This window comes from Condylostylus longicornis, unplaced genomic scaffold (assembly GCF_029603195.1).
Source record: "Condylostylus longicornis isolate FDR11 unplaced genomic scaffold, ASM2960319v2 ptg000031l, whole genome shotgun sequence".
Taxonomy (NCBI): Eukaryota; Metazoa; Arthropoda; class Insecta; order Diptera; family Dolichopodidae; genus Condylostylus; species Condylostylus longicornis.
Window position 1 is genome coordinate 6,017,100 of NW_026578000.1, and position 20,819 is coordinate 6,037,918.

Genomic DNA, 20,819 nt, shown 5'->3' on the forward strand with positions numbered 1-20,819 from the left:
AATTTCTTTTAAAGACAAAATGTTTGTTATGTAAAGCATATATTCTTGTTTTAAAAAAAAATATTAAATTTTAATTTCAAATTATTTAAATTTCTTTATTTTTAAAGTTCTTTATAATTATTGTTACTTACATAATTTTGTATTTTGAGCTTTAAAAATTTATCCTTTGGCTAATAGTACAAGTTTGGTACATTTGTTGTTGTTATTGGTATTTAAGAGTTGATCTTGATGTTTTCTATTTTTTTCCTTTATTACTTTTATTATTATTGTTATTATTTTTAATATTTTACTTCTTCTTTAAGCTTTTGTAGTTATGAAATAATTTTTATTTTTTTTCTGTGTATGTTATTATAACTTCTTATTACATTGAAATACGAATACATATAAAAAATAATGAAAAACAATTACATACATACATAGAAATTTTTTTTTAATATTATTTTTTTTTAATATACAAGTAGTACATTAATTTATGTACGACTGAGTAGATGTAACGAGAAAAAGACAATATACGTTAAAAAATTTCCTCTAATAAAATTCTTAAAATAAAAAACAGAAATGAACTTGATGTTGGTTATATTGTATATGTATGTGTGTGTATGGTGACTGCAGTATAATTGAACATTAAAATAACTGAAAATCATAAGAAGCTGCTGTGCCTCTGTATAAAAAGAAAAAAACTGAAATTAAACTTGAAACAATACAAAAGGAAGTTGAAACAACAAAAAAAAATGAATGTGATGAAAAAGTTTTTATTTAAAATAAAAACAAAAATTACTTTTTGACTCTAAACCAAAATTCTTTCACACATACAATAAAATACAGAATAATACACAGGACAATAAAAAAAAAAAGTGAATGAAAACAAAAAGTAAAAGAGAAAAAAAAGAAAAATCTAAAGTGTTTCCTCTTATTTTCCTTTTTGGCTTTAAAAAATTTAATAATTAAATTTTCAACACATTCTTTACTCTTCTATATATACATTTGTGTACATTGTTCGTGCACTTTCCTAACTGTACAAATGTATATAACAGGGGTATACAGATTTCATCTTGACGAGTGTCAAAAATTCAATTTGATGAAAAGAAAATTGAAGAACCTGAATGTTTGCCGCATATTTTTTAAAATCTGATTGACTTGCTAAGACTTTACAAAATAAGTTCCGTTAGGTGTTTATTTATTAGTGAATAATATTGAAAATTAGTTCGCAATTCAATAGATGAGATTGGATGAGAAATTTTTCATATTAGTACCTGCAAAAATCAATATTTTTGAAAATGAAACTTGGCCTAAGTCGTATTCAAAAAATGGAAGAGCCGTTATTTGGCCAGCCCTGATATATAATGAAAAAAGGAATCTAGAAGAACCACTTACAAAAATTTTAAACAAAAAAGAGAAAAATAAATTAAAAATATATAGACAGGCACTCTTTATGCGAGGGCATCTTATTTAGTTCTTAAATATAAAAAGAATTTTTTTTTTATTTTTTTTTTTTTTTTTTTTTGTAATTACTCAGTCAAATTTGTAGAATAAACCGCATGTAGAATAAAAAGTCAATAGGCTTTGATGTCAGCTATGAGTGTGAAATTATTTCAGAGATGAGAGAGAACATTATACTCATAATCAATGAGAGATAGATGAAAAGAGTATACATAAAAGATTATTAGGAGAAACGTGTTTCGAGTACATAAAATATCTAAAATATAGACGATTAAAAGAGGTGGCGCTGAAAGTTTTATTAAGAATTTTTTTGTGTTTAATTTTTTGAATTTAGTTTTAATAAAAAATAAATGTTTAATGTTGAAAATTTTGGTAATTACACAAAAAAAACTTCTCATAAATAATTACAGAAAGAATTTTAAAATGAAAGTTGGATTCAGAACAGATACATGGGTATTATGCTCTCGTCAATACAAAATTTTTGTTCCATGAACCCTAGAGAATCTTTTATCATAACATTGATAATTTAACACAGATCTCAGTTTTTAAAATGTGTCTGAACAAAGTACTAAACGCGTTTCCATATTCGAAATATGAATCCTACAAATTTATCAGAAATCAACTTACTATCTCCCAAACCTGTAATTTATGTTAAACCCTCGTAATGAAATATATTTTTTTTTGTTTCAGTGTTTCTGCATATTAAATAAACGCCCATGTATACATCCGGTTAATTACAATTTTAAAACAACTTATTATAAAAATGTAATTTTAAAATTTTTAAACGGAACAATAATAATAAACTTTTTCCTAGCAAATTATTGAAAATCCAAATGAATTAAACTGAATCATTAAATGTAAATATACATAATTGTGTACATGTGCTCGTTTAAATACATATACATATATAATTGCCTGCCCTCTATATACTATAATAATAATTTTTAAAAAGATTCCAAAAATATTACAAAAAAAAATTTCAAGAATATAGGAGCTGAAATGAATCTATCAAAGAGAAAATTAAAATTTATCAGTACAGAATTATGAGGAACGTGACAGAATTAAATGTCAAGAAAATTATAAAAGAGAGAACAAAAAAAAAAAAAAACAAAAATTCAAATTTAATTTTCTTATTTTCTCTTTTTTTTTTGAGCAAGGATTTTAAAGATCATTTGAAAATACTATAGACATAATTATAGTAAAGAATTTGGAATTAGACCAAAACTTTGTAAAGTAGCACATTTCCAAGAAAATAAGATTTCACATTGTACTCTTAGTTTCTATAATATATCAAAAGCATTGCATACTTTTAGGGTAAACTAAAAAAAATTAGTTCTAAAAAAACTGAACCGACACAATTAATGAGATCATATCAAACATTTAATTGTATTTTGTGAGTCCTTAACTTTTTTGATTTCGTAGAAATTTGATTAAATATAGAGACCAAAAAAAAAAAAATTAATAGCCGAAAATAAAAATTTTGTTAATTTTCAGATTAATAATTCCAAAAATTTCCAAATCCTGTAGTTTACCATTTTAGAGAAAAATTATGTTAAAAATATAAAAATGAAAAAACCGTTTCGAGATAGTGGAAAGTTTCAGCAAGCTTTTCATCATTGTCTATGCCGTTTTACAATGGTTATCTATGCCGTTTTGCAATAGAAGAGAAGTGAAAATTGAAGAAGCGTTTGCGCAATTAAGAATGCATTGTTGAAATATGACCTTTTTAGAATGTTGGGCCGTAACATTTAAATGAATATAATGCGTATAGATTCCACTGTAATGTCCATATATTCCACTGTAAGACCCATTTGAATTTAAAATTTTAGACTCCCGGGCTATAAACTAATAAAATGTTCCTTTTTTCAATATTGTTAGAAATGTGCTATAATAAAAATAAAGAAATTTCAAAATTCATATTCAATGTTTGCATGGTATTTTTGTTTTTCTTTTCTCTCCTTCTCTCTTTTTTTAATTCAATGGTTTGATCCTTAAGAGTAATCATTATTATTTATATATTCATTTTATTTGGGTTTTTTGAAGAAGAGGAACGGATATACAGAGCGTATATTATTTAAAAAAAGAAAAAAAGGATTTCAATTTAAAAAATATTGAATAATCTAATATTAAAAGGAATTAGAGAAAACTATAATATACATTTGAGCAAGAAAAGGATGTCGTTTTTATATTTTGTTCTATTTATTCTTCTTTTCCTTCCTTTGCCATAATATTCTTGGTTGTCAACAACATGTTAAGAAATTTTTTTTTTTTTTTGTAGAAAAGCAAAAGAAAATCTATTTTGTATAAAGATTTATAGAAAAATTATAGTAGTATACAAGATGAATAAAAATGTTCTTTTCTACAAAAAGGTTTTACAAAATAAAAATATGAAAAAGGACAAAAATATTTGAACCTTGATGCATATATATAGCTATATACATATACAAATTTCTAGTATATTAAAATATTGCAAGTGAATAATAATTAAGTTCTTATTATACAAGGTATACACTTCATATTATATCTTTATATAACTTAATTCTCTAAAGGATCAGTGAGTTTTTCTTTGGTATCAAGGATGCGTATGATGAAGAGATCTTGTAAGAAAATATTATAAAAATAATTCTAAAAAATACGCTTATAATTAAATTGTAATTTTGTTTTAATGGGACGTACTTTAAAATTAAAATTAAATATAAAGACGCACTGAAAGTACCTTGTGGTACTTTTGGATTACTTAAAAATAAAAAGACAGTGTTATGTTACAATAATATAAATAAAAATACATTAAAAATTTTTAAGATTTTTTCATATAGCGTTTTTAAATTAAGAACATTTTTTATTTTAGGTACATTTAATAATATGAGAGTTGTTGTTCGATGTTGATCAACCTTGATGAAAAGGAATTGCTAACTTTGAAGTGGAATAGAGTGAAAAGAAAGAGAATGAAATAGGAGGTATGAATGAAATAAGAAGCCAAAAAAACAAAGATATTTGAAAGAGAGTTAGAGCAATCATAATAAATGTAGATGTATGGAGCGATTAATGGAAGTCACTGATGCCAAGTTGAGAATATAGCCTTCCATAAACATTTTGCGAATGTCAGATAGAAAAAGAAGTTCACAGAAATCGGACTCGGAAGATGATTTTCTCGGAAAGAAGGACAGACGACTTAGGTTGGTCTATTTACCCAGACAATTTAGAGTTTACAGTGATTACACACCATTATAAGGTTCGCGATTTCAGCTCAATCTATTTATAAAGGATTTTAGTCAATAATGTGCAAAAAACACAATTATCCGTTTCTCCTTAATCCTTAAATTTAAAAAGAAAATGTAATCCTTTTGAAAAAATTTCAATATTATATGATTAATAATTTGAACAAAAATCAAATTTATCGATAAAAGTCAATTTAACAATTTAAATTGAGCCAACAGTTTCGTCTTAATAATTTTTTTTTAATTTTGTTTTTCATATTAAATACATAATCATATAAGAGTTAAAGGGATAAATAGAAAAAATTTTCTTTAAAGAAACAAGAAATATTTTATCTTCATATGTTACCAAAATGGCAAAAAATAAACAAATTTTCATTCTATTTGCACACTTTCAAAAAATATGTTATTTTTTACAATTTCAACGTACTTTTACAAATGCAAATGCAAAAATACTCGAGCACACCTTAAGTAAAACAACAATTACACTATTTATAAATACATAGTGTACTTCTACCCTGCATAATTTTTATTTTAAAAACATTGCATTCATTTCAATATAAAAATTTTACAAATTTCAAAATAAAAGTTCATGTTTTATATAATTTTATATGGATTGAACCTTTTCTTTTGCATCATTTATCGATAAAGGGGATTGTAGGACCCTTAACATCTGTGACAAAAAAATTTTTGTTAAAAAAACATATTCTCGCTTTATTCAGGACTTTATGTTTGTATTAACTTTTATGGTACGATTGAAAATTTGTACGACGAATGCATATCTAAATTATTCTTTTGGAAAAATATTTTTTTTTCCAAAAGAAAGAAGAAAAAAATATTTTATTTTTAAAATGAATTTTGAATAAAAATAAAAACCATATTTCAAAAAAGTGTAGATTATAAGAAAATTCCAAATGTACAATAATTTTGAGCATCCATACATTGTTGTTTTCCTAAAAATATGCAAATTTTTTTGTAATATATAAAATATTCCCTTTTAAGACTCTAGCACAAGGTTCTTAAAAATTTTCTCAAATATATTTTAATAAAAAAAATATTTTTTTTTTCATGACAACAATCTACAATATAGGATAATTTAATTCAAAAACAAATATTGAAAAAAAAATCAATATTTTTTTTTTTTGTGTATAGTCCAGATATAAAAATTTTTATTTTATTTCTGTTGAGTATAATATGGAAAAATTGACAATAACTATGGAATTTAGAGCTTTAATAATATGCAAAAATTATTTTTTTATTATTCTTGTTACACAAACAATTTGATAATTTCATTTTTTTATAAACAATATGAAAGTCTTTTTGTTTCTCTATTAAAATGTGTGTAAGAAATATTCTTTATTTTAAAATATTCTTAAATTTAAGCCTTCATTAAATTCACTTTGTTTTTATAAATAAAATTATTTTGTTAAATTGCAAAATGAATTTGCAAAATTTCTCTTTTTTTTTTTTGTTCTTTAAATTATAACTAAAAAATTATTAGAAATTTAATTAAAAAAATAAATTTATATTAATGCAATTTAAAATTTTATAAAAAATAATTTGTTGAGCAATTTGTACAGTTTGCAGAATTTTACTCATTCGACAATATTTAGAGTTTAGGATTGTTTCTAATTGTAAATGCAATAAATTCAAAAATAAAAGCAAAATTATAAATTAATAAAAAATTATTTCGAAAATTTTTCAATTAGGTAAATTATGACTTAAATATATTCCGAATAAATTTTATTTTTTCCAAAAAAATCTTTGAACCGAATTTTTGAAACAGAAAAAAAATAAAAATATTCCTCTTTAATGCAGTAATTTTTGCTTTATTTTAAAGGACATTGAAATTTCCAAAAGGCTTTTGCATTTTTTTTTTTGCTGTTTTGTTTTTATTAAAAGAAAAAGCAAATATCAAAAATGAATCAATATTTTTTTTTATTAAAAATTCTTAAGGATAATTTCATTCCAATATACAATAATATTTTATAAAATAAAAATATTATTGCCTGTGAAATATTTAAAACAAAAATAATAAAAAAAATTAAAAAGAACCTTGAACCTAAATAAAAATTCTAAAACATAAATTTTGTATAAATATTTGATTTTTATTTTCTGGATTTGAATGAAAATGAAAATTCAATTAGTTTCTTTTTGTTTCTTTTAAATTATTCAAAATTTAAATAAGAAAATTTTTATTGCTTTTTTAAAGTTAAATTTTAAAAATAAAAACTTAGTTTGTATTTATTTTAAATTCAAAGTATAATGTGCATGTTAAGAAAATTTTAGACGTCTCATAGATTAATTATAGTATTTAAAATAAAATTGCTGCTACAATTACAATTGGAAATTTTTTGTGCATAATATTTTTCCTAATATTCCTCCTAAATGTATGCAATAAGATGTTTATTTAATGAATAGTTAACTTAGTTTACGATATTTTTATACGTTACTTAGAATTCGAATTTTGAATCAATGTTAAAAATTACAAAATTCGACTTAACCGGTTTTTAACTGTATTCGAAACATAATTGTATAATGAATAATTAGTATTATTAATATAACAAAAAATTATTGTAAATTGGAAATGGATGCTCGTTAAATTCTCAGTTAATTATAACATTTTTATATATTTTTTATGTTCGTAAAAGACATTATTAATTAAAAATGTCTACAAATCATTAAATAATTTATTTAATTTCAGTAATATTAATTATGTTATTCATGAATGATTTTTCAAAACTATTGTTAATTATTGTCTATCTTATTTTGCATATATTATAAATTCTTCAAAATAAAATATATTTAATTTAAAATTCCTGATAAAGTTTCTATTTTTTTTTTGTTATTCTTAATTTTATTATCATTAATATTATATTTAATAAATTTTATTGAAAATAATATAGAAATTCATATCTCAATTATGTAATAATCGATAAAAATTAGATCAAATTTATTATGTGTATATTATGTATATAGAATTTCATTCCAATAAAAATTTTTTAATAATAAACTTTAATATGCAATATTTATATAAAATAATATGCAATATTTAAGTAAATTGTATTTTATATTTGCTTTTATAATTTTAATATTGTGCAAATTTAAAAAACAAAAATAAAATAAGAGATGACTGCATATACGAACATAAATTTCCATTTCATGTTATTTAATTAACTTTTTCATAAATTTAATTTGTAAAATTATTTCGAAATATATTATATCTCAATAAATTTAAAATGACTATTGAATTGAATTTAAGAAAATTGAATAAAATGTAATATAATAATATTTTTTGACAAATTAATAATATTTTTGCATTCCGGCGAATGAAAAATTTTTATTTTGTTCACTCTCTCCCGTTTCTCAATATTATTCGAATAAAATATGATCTTTAATATAGAAAATGTGTTAAATAAATTTTTTAAATATAAAGATTTAAAAAGTTCACAAAAATGCTCACTGTCTATTACATTTATTTAAAAAATTTCCGATGATATTGTCAAATTACAAAAATTTTTGATTAAAAGAAAAATACATTATAAATTTTAAATTGAATTATTAATAATTAAATTCGAAATTTCCAAAATTTTTGTTATTTTATTGCATATTGTTTAAACTGCTTCATTGAAACTGTAACAGCATTTCGTATAAAATTAAAATATTTTTAATTTTTCATTTAAAATTTTGCTAAAAATAATTAAAAAATATATGTATATTTTATATAGTAATTGGAAGTACATATATAGTGCAGCTAAAAAACAAAAGAGAATGAAATTGCTCCAATTTACAATGAAAATAATTATTATTTTCCATTGAAAGTTTAGTAGGTAATTATATAATGGACCGGACATGCTTTGTTTTATAAATTTTTATTTATTGTCTTTTTTTTTTATTAATCAATTTATATTTTCTTTTCATTTCAGTGTCTCCTAGAATAGAACTTGGTGCATTTTAACTCCTTTAATTTTATATCATACCTACAATAATCTAAAGGAAATTTGATTAAAATTGCTTGTTAAATTTAAAATGAAAATTATAATTATTATTGGTATTTGCTGAATGAAAATGCAATGGTTGGTAAAGTATCTATACTGCAATCATTTATTACATTATGTTTTTTTTAGAGAGTACTTTGAATCCGAATTGAATCCGGGCTCTATTCAGATGTGAGATTAACTATTTAGTTGTTTACGATAAGACATGTGGTACGAAAAAGAAAAGATAAGGCAACGTTTCTTAGTTGCATTAAGTGAAAATCTGTTGCAAGAAATAGAACAGCATAATTTACTACCAATGAACAAGAAATCAAAAACATGAAAAATATTAATGTTCAGTAACAAAAGGCTAATCCACACAAAGTTTATTAGCACATTATATCAACATAAGTCCCAGTATAAAAATCAGAATAAATATTATATAAATAATTTTTTTTGGTACAAATTTATTTCACGCATAGGTAATGATAAGAAACACATCACAGCCACAATTTTATGCAACCCTAACGCTAATTAACAAACGAAGATTATTGAAGCCACGAGACATTAATCATGATCTGGAAATGAAATTTACATCCAGTTATAACCTTACGTATTTCCAACGAACTTAAGGTTACAAGAGCGATAACAGACTGTCACTATCTAGTGACAATTCATAAGGCATAATTTAATTTAAAATTTAGCTTGCAGATTCCCATTGTAAAACGCCAAACAGCTTTAGTATCACGGTAGAACACATAAAACCTACCACCAAAATTGTACAGCAAAAAAAAGTTCAAAATTTATTCTTAATCAATAAATAGCTTTAGATTTAAATTAGAAAAATTTAATTTATGTACATATAAAGCTTTTCTTAACATGTAAATAATATGAAAGGGAACTCGAAGAGTTGAATTATTATATTCATAGATATGTGCAGGCAGTTTAGGTAATAAAAAAAATTTAGACATTACATTGATTAGTTTATGTAATTTTTACTTTTACCAATTTGTAGAAGATTGCAAGATTATTGCAGTCCAAATAAAATTAATTCAGTATTATTTTATTCTAAGTCACACATACATAATAATATTGTTCTATAAAAACATAATTTTTCTAAGAATATTTTAAAGAAGTACAATAATACAATACAATATGTTTATGTTCTGAAATAATTGAAAACATATTTTTCCAGAAAAAAAAAAACATTTTATTTTTGAAATTGCCCTAGTAATTTATATACAAATTTCAAATTTAAAATATAGTTACATATACATACAAATTTTTATAAAGAAATTTCTAAAAATCAAAAGAAAAAGAAACTCATAAAATATAAAATTAATAGCAATTTTGTATTAATTATATCGCAATTATTCCGACTAATAAGTACGTATAATATTGAACCATACATATATGTAATTAATATGCATGTATAACATAATATGTAAATACATAGATACATACATATGTTATATATGTATCTGCAAATAAATTAAAAATTTTCTTTGCTATCTATAAATTGAAAAAACTTATTAAAATAAACAAAAGAATTTTATTTTTGTTTGATTATTTTCGGAAATTAAAATCGGAAAGAAAAATCTGTGTGTATAACAACTTGGACATATTGTGCTTACTATAATAAAAATAGTATTCTATACATATAACAGCTATAAATATAGAGAATTCGATATTAATATAGAAAATTTAATAATGTACAATACTTTATTATTGTAAATTAAAGAAAGATTTACGATAATTATCAAATATTTTAATAAAGTGTTTAATACTGACGCTTTTAAATGCAATTTCAAGAAAATTTTCTTAAATTATTTTAATTATCTTAATAAAGTTAAAACTACTTTGAATTTAAATTGTTAAATTTTACAAAAAAAAATTGTGTAAATAAAATTAAATTAAAGATTAATTAATAAGATTTTAACATTTAGAAAAAAAAGAAGTATGGAATCCGATTGAGAATTTTAATATTAAAAAAAATTTTACTTTAATCTGCATTGGGAAGGAAGTATGGAATGAACCATGATGTTATCATCTTTCAGTATTACAGTTTCTTAATATGAAAGAAATCATTTCAGTTGTAATATGGTTTCTGTATAAAATTGTATGTGAAATTTCAAATTTAAACTTGAATTTTTTTTTATAGAAATAAGGTGCCATTTTAAAGATGTTTCTAAAAATATTATATGATATACTTTGGATTTAAAGAAAAATGGATAAACACTAGTGAATTCACGAAACAAACTTGATCAACTTGAACATTTTATTTTATCAATTTTATATATAGAAAATATATTGTAAATTCGATGCATAATCTAATTCAACTGCACATAATAAATTGCTGTCATCCAAAGGGTCAAATTGACTTAAATTCAAAAAGCAAAAAAAAATTTCATCGGAATCAGTACATTTAGATGGAAAGTAAGCCAGTCGAAACCAACCGTCGGTATGTTTTAGCAAAAATGTATTTATATACCATTAGCAAATCAAAGTTCCCCTTGTGAAAATGGAAAATATCAGCTGAATTAGCCGGACCTGATACAAAATTCATATTCTATAACATTTACAGCTTCCTTGAGAAAAAACGGATTATATAGAGTTCCAGTTTGCAAGAATAAAGTCATATCATAATAAATGTAAAGTTGAGTGACATTTTTAAAAATTAAGAAATGATTATTAAGTTGGCGGAGTTAATATAAAATATTGCGTTTCAACAATAGAAAATTATTGGAATACAAAACATAAAAATTCATATTAGGAAAATATTTTTTATGGCTTATAAATAAAGTACGTATGTTATTACAATTGGTATCATAGGATGAAAAAATTCTAATATATTCAAGAAAATTTATAATTTTTACTTATTTTTACTTTTAATAATTTTTTTTCGTAGAACTTTAATTTCATTTTCTTTTTCTTGAATATGTTTTCTATAGAATTTCTTGTAGTATGAGAGCCTTTCTAAATCACTAAAATATATAGTTCTAGGAAATATTATTTTACGTATTCCATGAATTTTTCTATTTTATTCTATTCTTAGATTTTTTGAGAATATATACCTATTAGTTGACTCTTAAATCAGATTCCTATTGATTCGAAAAAAAATATACGAATTACAGGGCGAAATTCCTGTTTTTAGGAAATATCTAAAAAAAATTTCTTATAATGTGATAATTCAATTTTTTTGTCTGTAATTTTTTGAAAAAAATTTTATTTTTAATTTTTTTTACTGAGGATTTCGTCAAGAAATAATAGCGTTCGCCTTATTATATACAATACTTATAAAATTTTCAAAGTTAGAATATTTTTCTAACCTGTATTCGTTCCCATTATAGCTACTAAGTTATACGAATTAGTTTCTCTGCACAATATACTTGCTATATCAAGCAGAGAAACTAATTCGTTTCTCAACAAGTATGCTTCAACAAGTATGAAATAAGATTTCTAAACAATTTAACTAATATTAGACTTTCTACTAATGGCTTTTTTTTCCAAAATAGGTTACTTAGCTTAAGATATATGCATGTGCTTATTTGGATGGCATTACGAAAATTCGATTGAGTCGACAAAACTAGAATTAAACGAAGAATTAATCATAACAGACAAAGGACTTAGTTTTTGGTAGTTGAGATTGATGGAAATATTGGATCCATTGTGATATCCAATAGAAGAAAGAAATTCCACATAAATGATTTAATGCAAGCAAATTGGTTAGAGGAATCAAAAGGTTATAGTACAACTTGATGCTTTAAAAAATGTTTCAAAGTTTCCGAAGTATAATTCCAAGCCAGACAAACACCATATGAAAGCGCTAGTACATGTTTTATGTTACCTGAAGAACATTTAGGATTATAAGTTAAAATAAACAAGAGCGTGTAAACCAATTTATGTTTTCAGAGCCTTTGACTAGCAAGTCAACGACGACTGCAAATCTTTTAATGGTTGTATTTTGATGGATGCCGGTGGTGCTGTTAATTGGACTTTAAAGAAATAAAAAACTATTATCATTCAATCTTTAAATCTATTGCAAATGCCATTTCAATTGGAAATTTATTTTCTCATATTAATCTTACTGGCTAAATCTTACAATATAAAATACTCAAAGACAGCTGTCGGTAGTAAATATAAGTCGGTAGTTAATATAATTCAATATAAATTTAAATTAAATATACAGAGTATGTTAGTCTAACAATATAAGAAAATAAGAATTTGAAAACAAGTTAAGAACATTGTTTTATATAGCAAAATATAAGTGACAAATGTAATTTAAATATCTAATGTATTGAAAATTAATTTAAATTGAGAAACAATTGAGAATTTTATCCGGGGTAATCCGCATGTTGTTGTTCCTTGAGAAAAATTCAATTCCCTCCATCTGTTTTCCTTAAAAATCAATACTTTAAATAAGCTAGTGTTCAAGGGCATTATATAAGCTAAATTTACATTTTAATTTTATTTAAAAAATCAATATAAAAATTTAATATTCAGTGGTAAAGAATTTGTGTTGATATTAAAGTGACGTATCCACAGAAAATAAGGGGTAACCAATGAATATTATAAAAAAAAAGTAAAAATTAAAAAAATATTGTATGTAATTGTATGCATTAAAATTTTAAAGTGAAATGAAAAATTTTGATTAAAAAAATATTTGATTAAAGAGGTTTTAAATATGTTTGAATAAATTTTTAAATGAATTTTCTAATTAAATAATATTTTTTCCGTATAAAACGTTTATCTAAAGGCTTGTTTTTATTTATATTTTACTTTTATAGTAAATTTATTTTTAGTCTAACAATTATTTTCAGAATTTTCTCTTCATACTACGAAAACTTTTTAATTTTATATAATATTTGTTTTTATTAAATATTATTTTTTTTTATTAAATGTTGTAGACCACATTTTCATCCCCATCTTTGGAACAACATCTTTGGAACTACTCTATATTTATTTCATGACAAACTTTAGCAAGAATGAGCTGTATGATACGAGTATAAGTAGTTTGTGCTAAAAGAACAAATTAATTAAAAGAAAATTGTTCGATATTTACACTTGCTGTGAAAGTTGTATTTTGAAATAGAACTTTTTTTTGGGAGAATAAATCAAATATTTTGGATTATCAAGTAATTTGGGAGAAAATTATAGCTTTTGTAATAGAAATTTTTCTTTTTTACATTGAGATTTATTCCTGGTGTCTCAGACATACGTCTGTCTTAAAAAAGGATAAAAGTTAGGAAATACGAAGATTTTTTCAATTAATAAATTTCTCAAATTTAAAAATTCCGCAAAAATCTAAATTGAGTACAATATGATGTACATATAATACAATTTCATATAAACATTAAGAAAATTAAAACGAATTTAAAGTAATTTGTATTTTGACTTTTATATAGCTAAAAGAATTATCCATGATTCCGAATTTTTTTATAAAGTGTTTCGGCACGCAATTTCACAAATCGTATATATCAGGTATCATATCAAAAATTTTCAGGATTCGACTTTCAAAATTCATTTTGGCCTTTCACGGACTTGTTGTAGGTGCAAATAAAATTTTAAGCCTCAAGGTCATTTGACCTCCCGCATAGTACGTTAGTAGTTGAAACTCCATAACTTACTTCAAAATATATTCGAAAAATTTTAAATAAAAAATGGTAGGGCCCAACTATATATAAGGATTATTCGCGTAATATAATTTTGAAAGTATGCATGTACAAAAAAAAATTATTTATTAGAAATTAATTGGAATTTTATTTTTTTTTTTAGGTTTTATTTATTTATTTATTTTTTGTGAAATATTTTAAGTGCCTTTTTTTATATTTTCTCCGTCAAAAAAAATTACTATTTTTTTTTTAATAAATTTTAGATTTGCGTGTAATAAAAAAAAAGTAATATAAATTATTTATTTATTTTATTTTCAATAAATTTATGCCGGAATTATTTGTGAACTTTTTTCGAATAGATTCATTTAAATATCAAATGGAATATTATGGAGGCTTTTATTTAATTATATTTAAAAAAAATTTTTTATATTTATTATTTTTTTTTTTCTTTTTATTGCTTTTTTTCACATAATATTTTTTTTTTATTTTCATTTTGAAAATATTGAACAATCAATTAAAGCCATTGAACTGTTACTTAATATTATTATTTTATATTTTTTTTTTTTCTTTTATACACTTTAAATTATTAAATGAAAGTATATTATAAGAGAAAAGAATGAGGTTATTATGTATAAGAATATTTTTTGTTTGTGATGGTCAATATTGTATATATTTAAATTATTGGCACGCAATTTACACTTAAAAATAATTATTATTATTGAAATGACATTTAAATAATGGTATATATGAAATATTTTTTGGTATTAAATTTCAAATTTATAAGAATTTCCGGAATTTGATTAATGTAAAATTTACATGTATATTAAATTGGAATGCACTTTATTGTAATAATTCATAGAATTGGCACATATAGCTTGATAATTATGAATGAAATTATTATAATAATGATGTTTGATAATAAGACTAATATTTTAATTATTTAATTTTTATTTAAAATTATTTTAAATTTTAATGTAAGCTTGTTGAATAATATAACTTTAATATATGTAAAATATTCATTTTAATGTCACTGCTTAATATTTTGAAAAATTTTTGATATTTAATTATTATTTTACATAATTTACTTTGATTACTTTAATAATTTTAATATTTTCAAATAATTCAAAAAATAATTTAACAAGAAAAAAACAATAATAGAACAGAACATTTTTTATTCAAATATTCAATAATTTTTAATTTATTTTCATTTTCAATTTTATTTTAAATTTATTATAAATTTGTATTTTAAATAAAATTTTGATTGTTTTAATAATAATTTTAAATTTTTCCTTTCAATTTCATTTATTTTAATCAAAAATGCAAGTGTAAAACTTTTTTAAGCATAAAAATAAATTTACAAAATTTTTTAACACACTCAAAATACTTAATAACTTTGAAAATATTTTTATTATCATATTTATATTTTAATGTAAATAAATAAATAAATTTTTAAAAAATATAATGAGAAAAAATAAAATCAGAAACCAGTTCTAATATTTCCTCTCTTTTTATATACTTAAAAACAATAAAAATAAAAAACAAACCTTTATAAGATAATCGGAGTGTATAAGAACAAAACAATAAAGACAAGAATGCGCTATTATCAAATTTTCATTAAAAATAACAATAAATTTAAATTCACTTATAAATTATATACATACATAATAATATCATATATATATATACACTCCATATAAACCTATATGTTACAAACATAAATAAATTTTTTCTTTTATTTAAAATATTTTTCGTATTGAAAATTATTGCACACAAATTTTATATTAAAAAATACACAGAGAAAAAAATATTACGAGATTTTTTTTTAATTTTAAAATAAATTGCTATTTTTTTTTTCTTTTTAAATATAGATTTTTATTTATTTTTTTTTTGTAACGATTAACAAACGTACGCCTATTGCCAACAAAAGCTTGTATTCAACTAATGGTAAAAACGAATATAATTTTAAAACATTATTTTAATATTAAAATTTACTTATATTTTTCCAATATTTTTTACTTTCCTTTTCTTTTTTTTGTTTTCTTCTTTTCTATTTCCTTTTCATTCCTCTTTTATATTCGTTTTCTTTCATTTCGTTAATTTTATTTCGTGTTTTCAATTTTATTTTCTGTTGTTTTTCTGTTTTGTTTACTTGTAAGTATTCACAACATTAGCCGAGTACTTAAACCTCACGAAACAGAAAAAAAGAAAAGTAAAGTAAAAAAATAAAAGAAAGTATAAATAATAAACCGACAAACATACATTTTTTTTTTATTTTAAATGAACAAGGAAAAAATTATGTACATAGAAAATGTAAATAAAAAAAAAATTATATTACACACCAAGATACCAATCATATTTTCTTTCTATAGATTCAAAGCTAAAAATAAACATATGTAACGGTAAAATAATAAAAATAAAATAGAACAAAAAAATAAAAATAAAAACAAAATAACAAAAATTTAACATTCCCTCTCTAAAATATTAGTAACGAAGATAATAACAAAATGGAAAATGTTGATAATAATAACAACAACAAAAAAATATACACAAAAATTAGAAATTTGTAAAGAAGAATAAATGTAAAATGAAATGGAGAATAAATATAAGAATCAAAAAGGAATACGAAAAACAAAATATAACAGTAAATAAGAATGAATATAAATTGAGCGAAAGAATGTAAATAGAATAATAATACTACAAATACAACTATAAATTTGTGCATGAATGTGTGTAATTATATTAAGAACGTGAGTAAATTCAAGTTTATGGCAATTCTGTCAACTGTTATATTAAGCAGTAAAATAAAATATACATAAAAATAAAATGAGAAAACATAGTGTATAATATGAATATGTATATATGTAGGAGTAAAATTATATATAAATGTTATATGACTCATACGTATATATATATATATGTATTATGTAATGTAAAAAACAAAAGTGTTATCAGATGAAAAAAATTTTACATATTATTTTTCTATTATCTGTTACCTTGGCACATGTATCTTTCTTAACATGTGCAAGAATAAAAAAAAATTTTCAATATATTATGTTATATGTGTTATACGTACATAATAATGTTATACATAATAACATAATAACGTATACAATGATAGAAAGATAATATTAAAAACGACCACAATTTTGCATACTTTTGCAATTTTCATAAGCTCAAAATAAACTTGGCAACAAACTATTATATTTTGTATAAAGAAAAGAAGAAAAAGAAAAAATATTAAAGCTTATAGGCAAAATGTTGTAAAGATTCATGAATTAAGAATAAGATATTGTTGTTGGAGTTGTTGAGTGGTGTTATTTTGTGTAATAAATAATTCGTAAAAGTTTCTATTTTATGAATATAATTGTTAAAATAATTATTAAGTTTTGTATTAAAAACTGCGTTTTATCCCAGCGTTACACTTTAAAACTATTATAATTTTTCATTTTATTTCATATATTAAAATATTGAACGGTTTTAATTTGTTCAGAGCATCCTTCATTATTGATACATACCTTTTCATAGTGCATGTTACAAAACCGCGGTGACATTTTCATAGCTTGGAACACACGTAATCAAAGAAATAAGTTCGCAGTGTTATAAGGGAGTGCCTGTAACTAACATTTAGTTTAAATAGTCCTATTCTTCTATACTCCTTTAAAATTTAAATCAGTTTTTTCCAAGAATTTGGTAACAATTTTTAAACTGACCAACACTAACATATTTTTGTTTATCGAAAGTTTGAATGAAAACTTTTATGTTTGTTTACATTACAGTTATACGAACAACCTCAATAACGAACGTAAGCTTTAGCAATAGTAAATTAAAAAAGAAAAGTACCAAACTAAAAAGTAATGAGAAAATTTCCTTTTTCTTTTACGTTTATCGTATATTTAAAAGGACTTATAAAATATTAGCTTTTACCTACATTTTGAAACGTTAAAAATTTAAGACTTTAATGAACTAATAAAATTTTTAATTCATACTCATTACATTGTCAACTCAATATTATTTTATAGCTTATAAAACACACTTTTTAATTCTAAAATAGTTAATTTTTATAAAGAATTTTTTTATATTTTCAATTTATCTAGTTAAAGCACACTTATACCAACGTATTCCATTTGAAAAAAATTACCCTTATAAAAGTTGAATCGAAAGCTTTTTGACACATTTTTCAAAAACAAATATTTTACCGTTATGTTTTAAGTAATATAACGGTCAATCTGTTAACCATTTTTAAAACAGAAAAAAGTAAAATTCAAAAAAAATTTCCCGAATAAGTGTTGCCACTTTACATTTCTTTTATTTTTAAATCAAATTCAAAAAGCTTTTATCCTAAATGTATGCAATTTCAAATGAAAAGAATAACGGAAAGCAATTTTTTGATTTAGTTTTCTTAAGTTTTTATGTTTTCTAAAAATTTTTGTTTGTAATAATTTTGCTGTTGTTTTTTTAAATAAGAATAATTTATAACGAAATAAATACTAGGTCTAAGCATTTAATAAAGAAAGATTGTCGAAAAAACGTGATTCGAGTTCGAAGTTTATAATATGTTTTTGCTGTTATGAGCTTGCAGCTCCGTATTTCATTATAAATTCACAATATCTAACAGAATTTGATTGACGTATCTTAACTTATTTTGAAATTATAAACCATAACGCAAACTGATTACAATTTGTCGTTTTGAAATCAAAAATTTAAATCTAATTATTCCAATCACACAGCCCACAATTTCTAACTAATGCACAGCCCTAAATTTCTAATAAATGCACTAAGCCTAACTAAAATAATTTTTGTTAGTAACCACAGAATACTATTTAGTTGTACAATACCATTTTTGTCTAATTTTTTTTCAATTTTTTCAACGAACCTTCAAGTCACATATACTGGAATCGCAGTTTTTCGAATCTAATTAAGAATTGGACTCAAATTTTCCAAATATCTTATAAAATATCTAAATCATTAATAGACCTATCGGCCATTAACGGAAAATTAAAAAAAAAGTGTTGAATTAAATTGAAATTTGTAGAATGAAGGCATTAACCTACGTTAAAGAAAAAACTCTTTTCATCAAATAACACAGATGAATAAATTGACTTTTTTTGTTTTATTGCTTTAATCAATATTAATTTTTCCTCTTACATAAATTGAATTAAAAAGAAAGCGTGTCCACTGAAACTATAGTACAGGTGTAAGATTATTTGACCAATCTTGTAAATATTTAGTTACTGGCATATAAAATGTATTTCATATAACTAAAAAAAATTTTAAATTTTTAAAAAAATTCATATATAAGTAAAATTTTAATCGCCACGAGTTTACTATTGAAAAATTACTGTTCAAGTATAAAGACTCTTTGTTTTCCTTTCTAAAAATTCAAAACTTATCAAAAATGTCATCAAAAATAGAAGCAGTTTTGCTGTTCGTAGCAACACTTTTTATTGCATTACAAGTAAGTTTTTAATGTTGTTAAATTATTAAAACTTAAATTATAATAATTTTCTATTTAATTTTAGTCTGCTGTTGCAACTGGTACATCATCTAGTTCAACATCACAATGCTTAAATTTCCAAATGTAAAATTGACTTAATGAAATTCATAATACTTTTTGCTAACACAAACAACAATCATGATTTATGAAAATGGAATCGGCTTTGAAAAACTAGAGTAGGGCTTCTAATTAAAAAAAATCGGCAATGCCATAGAAGATAATTAACATCTTTTTATTTATTTTGAAAAAATTATATCAAAATAAAAGGAAAACCAAGACATCCTATAGTTACCTAAAAGAAATATGAGAAATCAGTTTTTGTTTTAATTGTTTACAATTTTAGTTAACAGCTAGCAGCAGTATTTTTATTAGATATATTTGAGTTTAATTAAAAAAATGAGGGGTCTACTAAAGAAGAACCTTCCAAAAATTTTCGCATAGCTTTCATCTTTAATATGCTTAAAATAAAATCCCTGTTCGTCTTGTTAGAAATGTCATCCGAACCGATTTACGTTTCCAATCGAGAAAATTCTGCCTCTCTAGAGATGTGCGGAGATTTCATTTTTATGCTTGTTTCATTTTTATGCTTATTTCTATTTACTACGATGTGTTATTAGTAAAACTTTAAAACTGCTAAATTTGCACGGAATAAAGTTTGAAGTTGTATTTTTTTAAATATATACATACTCCAATATAAACTACAAAATTTATGTAAAATTAAATTTAAAATCCATTATCGTGGGAGAAATTACTTTTAAGCTCTATCATTATTGCTAAGATTGCTACAAATTCGAAATTCTCAGAAAGTACTTAGTCCTTTTCGTAGGATTTTTGTTTGATTCGATTTGCGCTCTAATTTCTCAATCAAATAGAATCCATTCACGTTCACACACATCCAATTTTCATCAAGTTTTTTATCGGATCAAACAACATCTATGAATTAAATTTTATATATAAATGCTGATTAATCTCAACCATAATTTTTATAAGGACGACATCAATTAATTATTAGCTATGCTGACGACCTGGTCGTAATGGTTCAGGAAAAGTCCCAGACTACTGTGTCGAAGCACACTCAACT

At 22.3% G+C, this 20,819-nt stretch overlaps 1 long non-coding RNA gene across 1 annotated transcript; it reads right to left on the reverse strand.

The window, feature by feature from the left end:
* Positions 1 to 126: 126 nt before the first annotated feature.
* On the reverse strand, positions 127 to 16,158 carry LOC129608505 (uncharacterized). The gene is made up of 2 exons (XR_008696894.1): positions 15,789 to 16,158; positions 127 to 357 (listed from the first exon to the last, which is right to left on the reverse strand). It is a non-coding gene; the product is annotated as an uncharacterized LOC129608505 (long non-coding RNA).
* Positions 16,159 to 20,819: the final 4,661 nt, after the last annotated feature.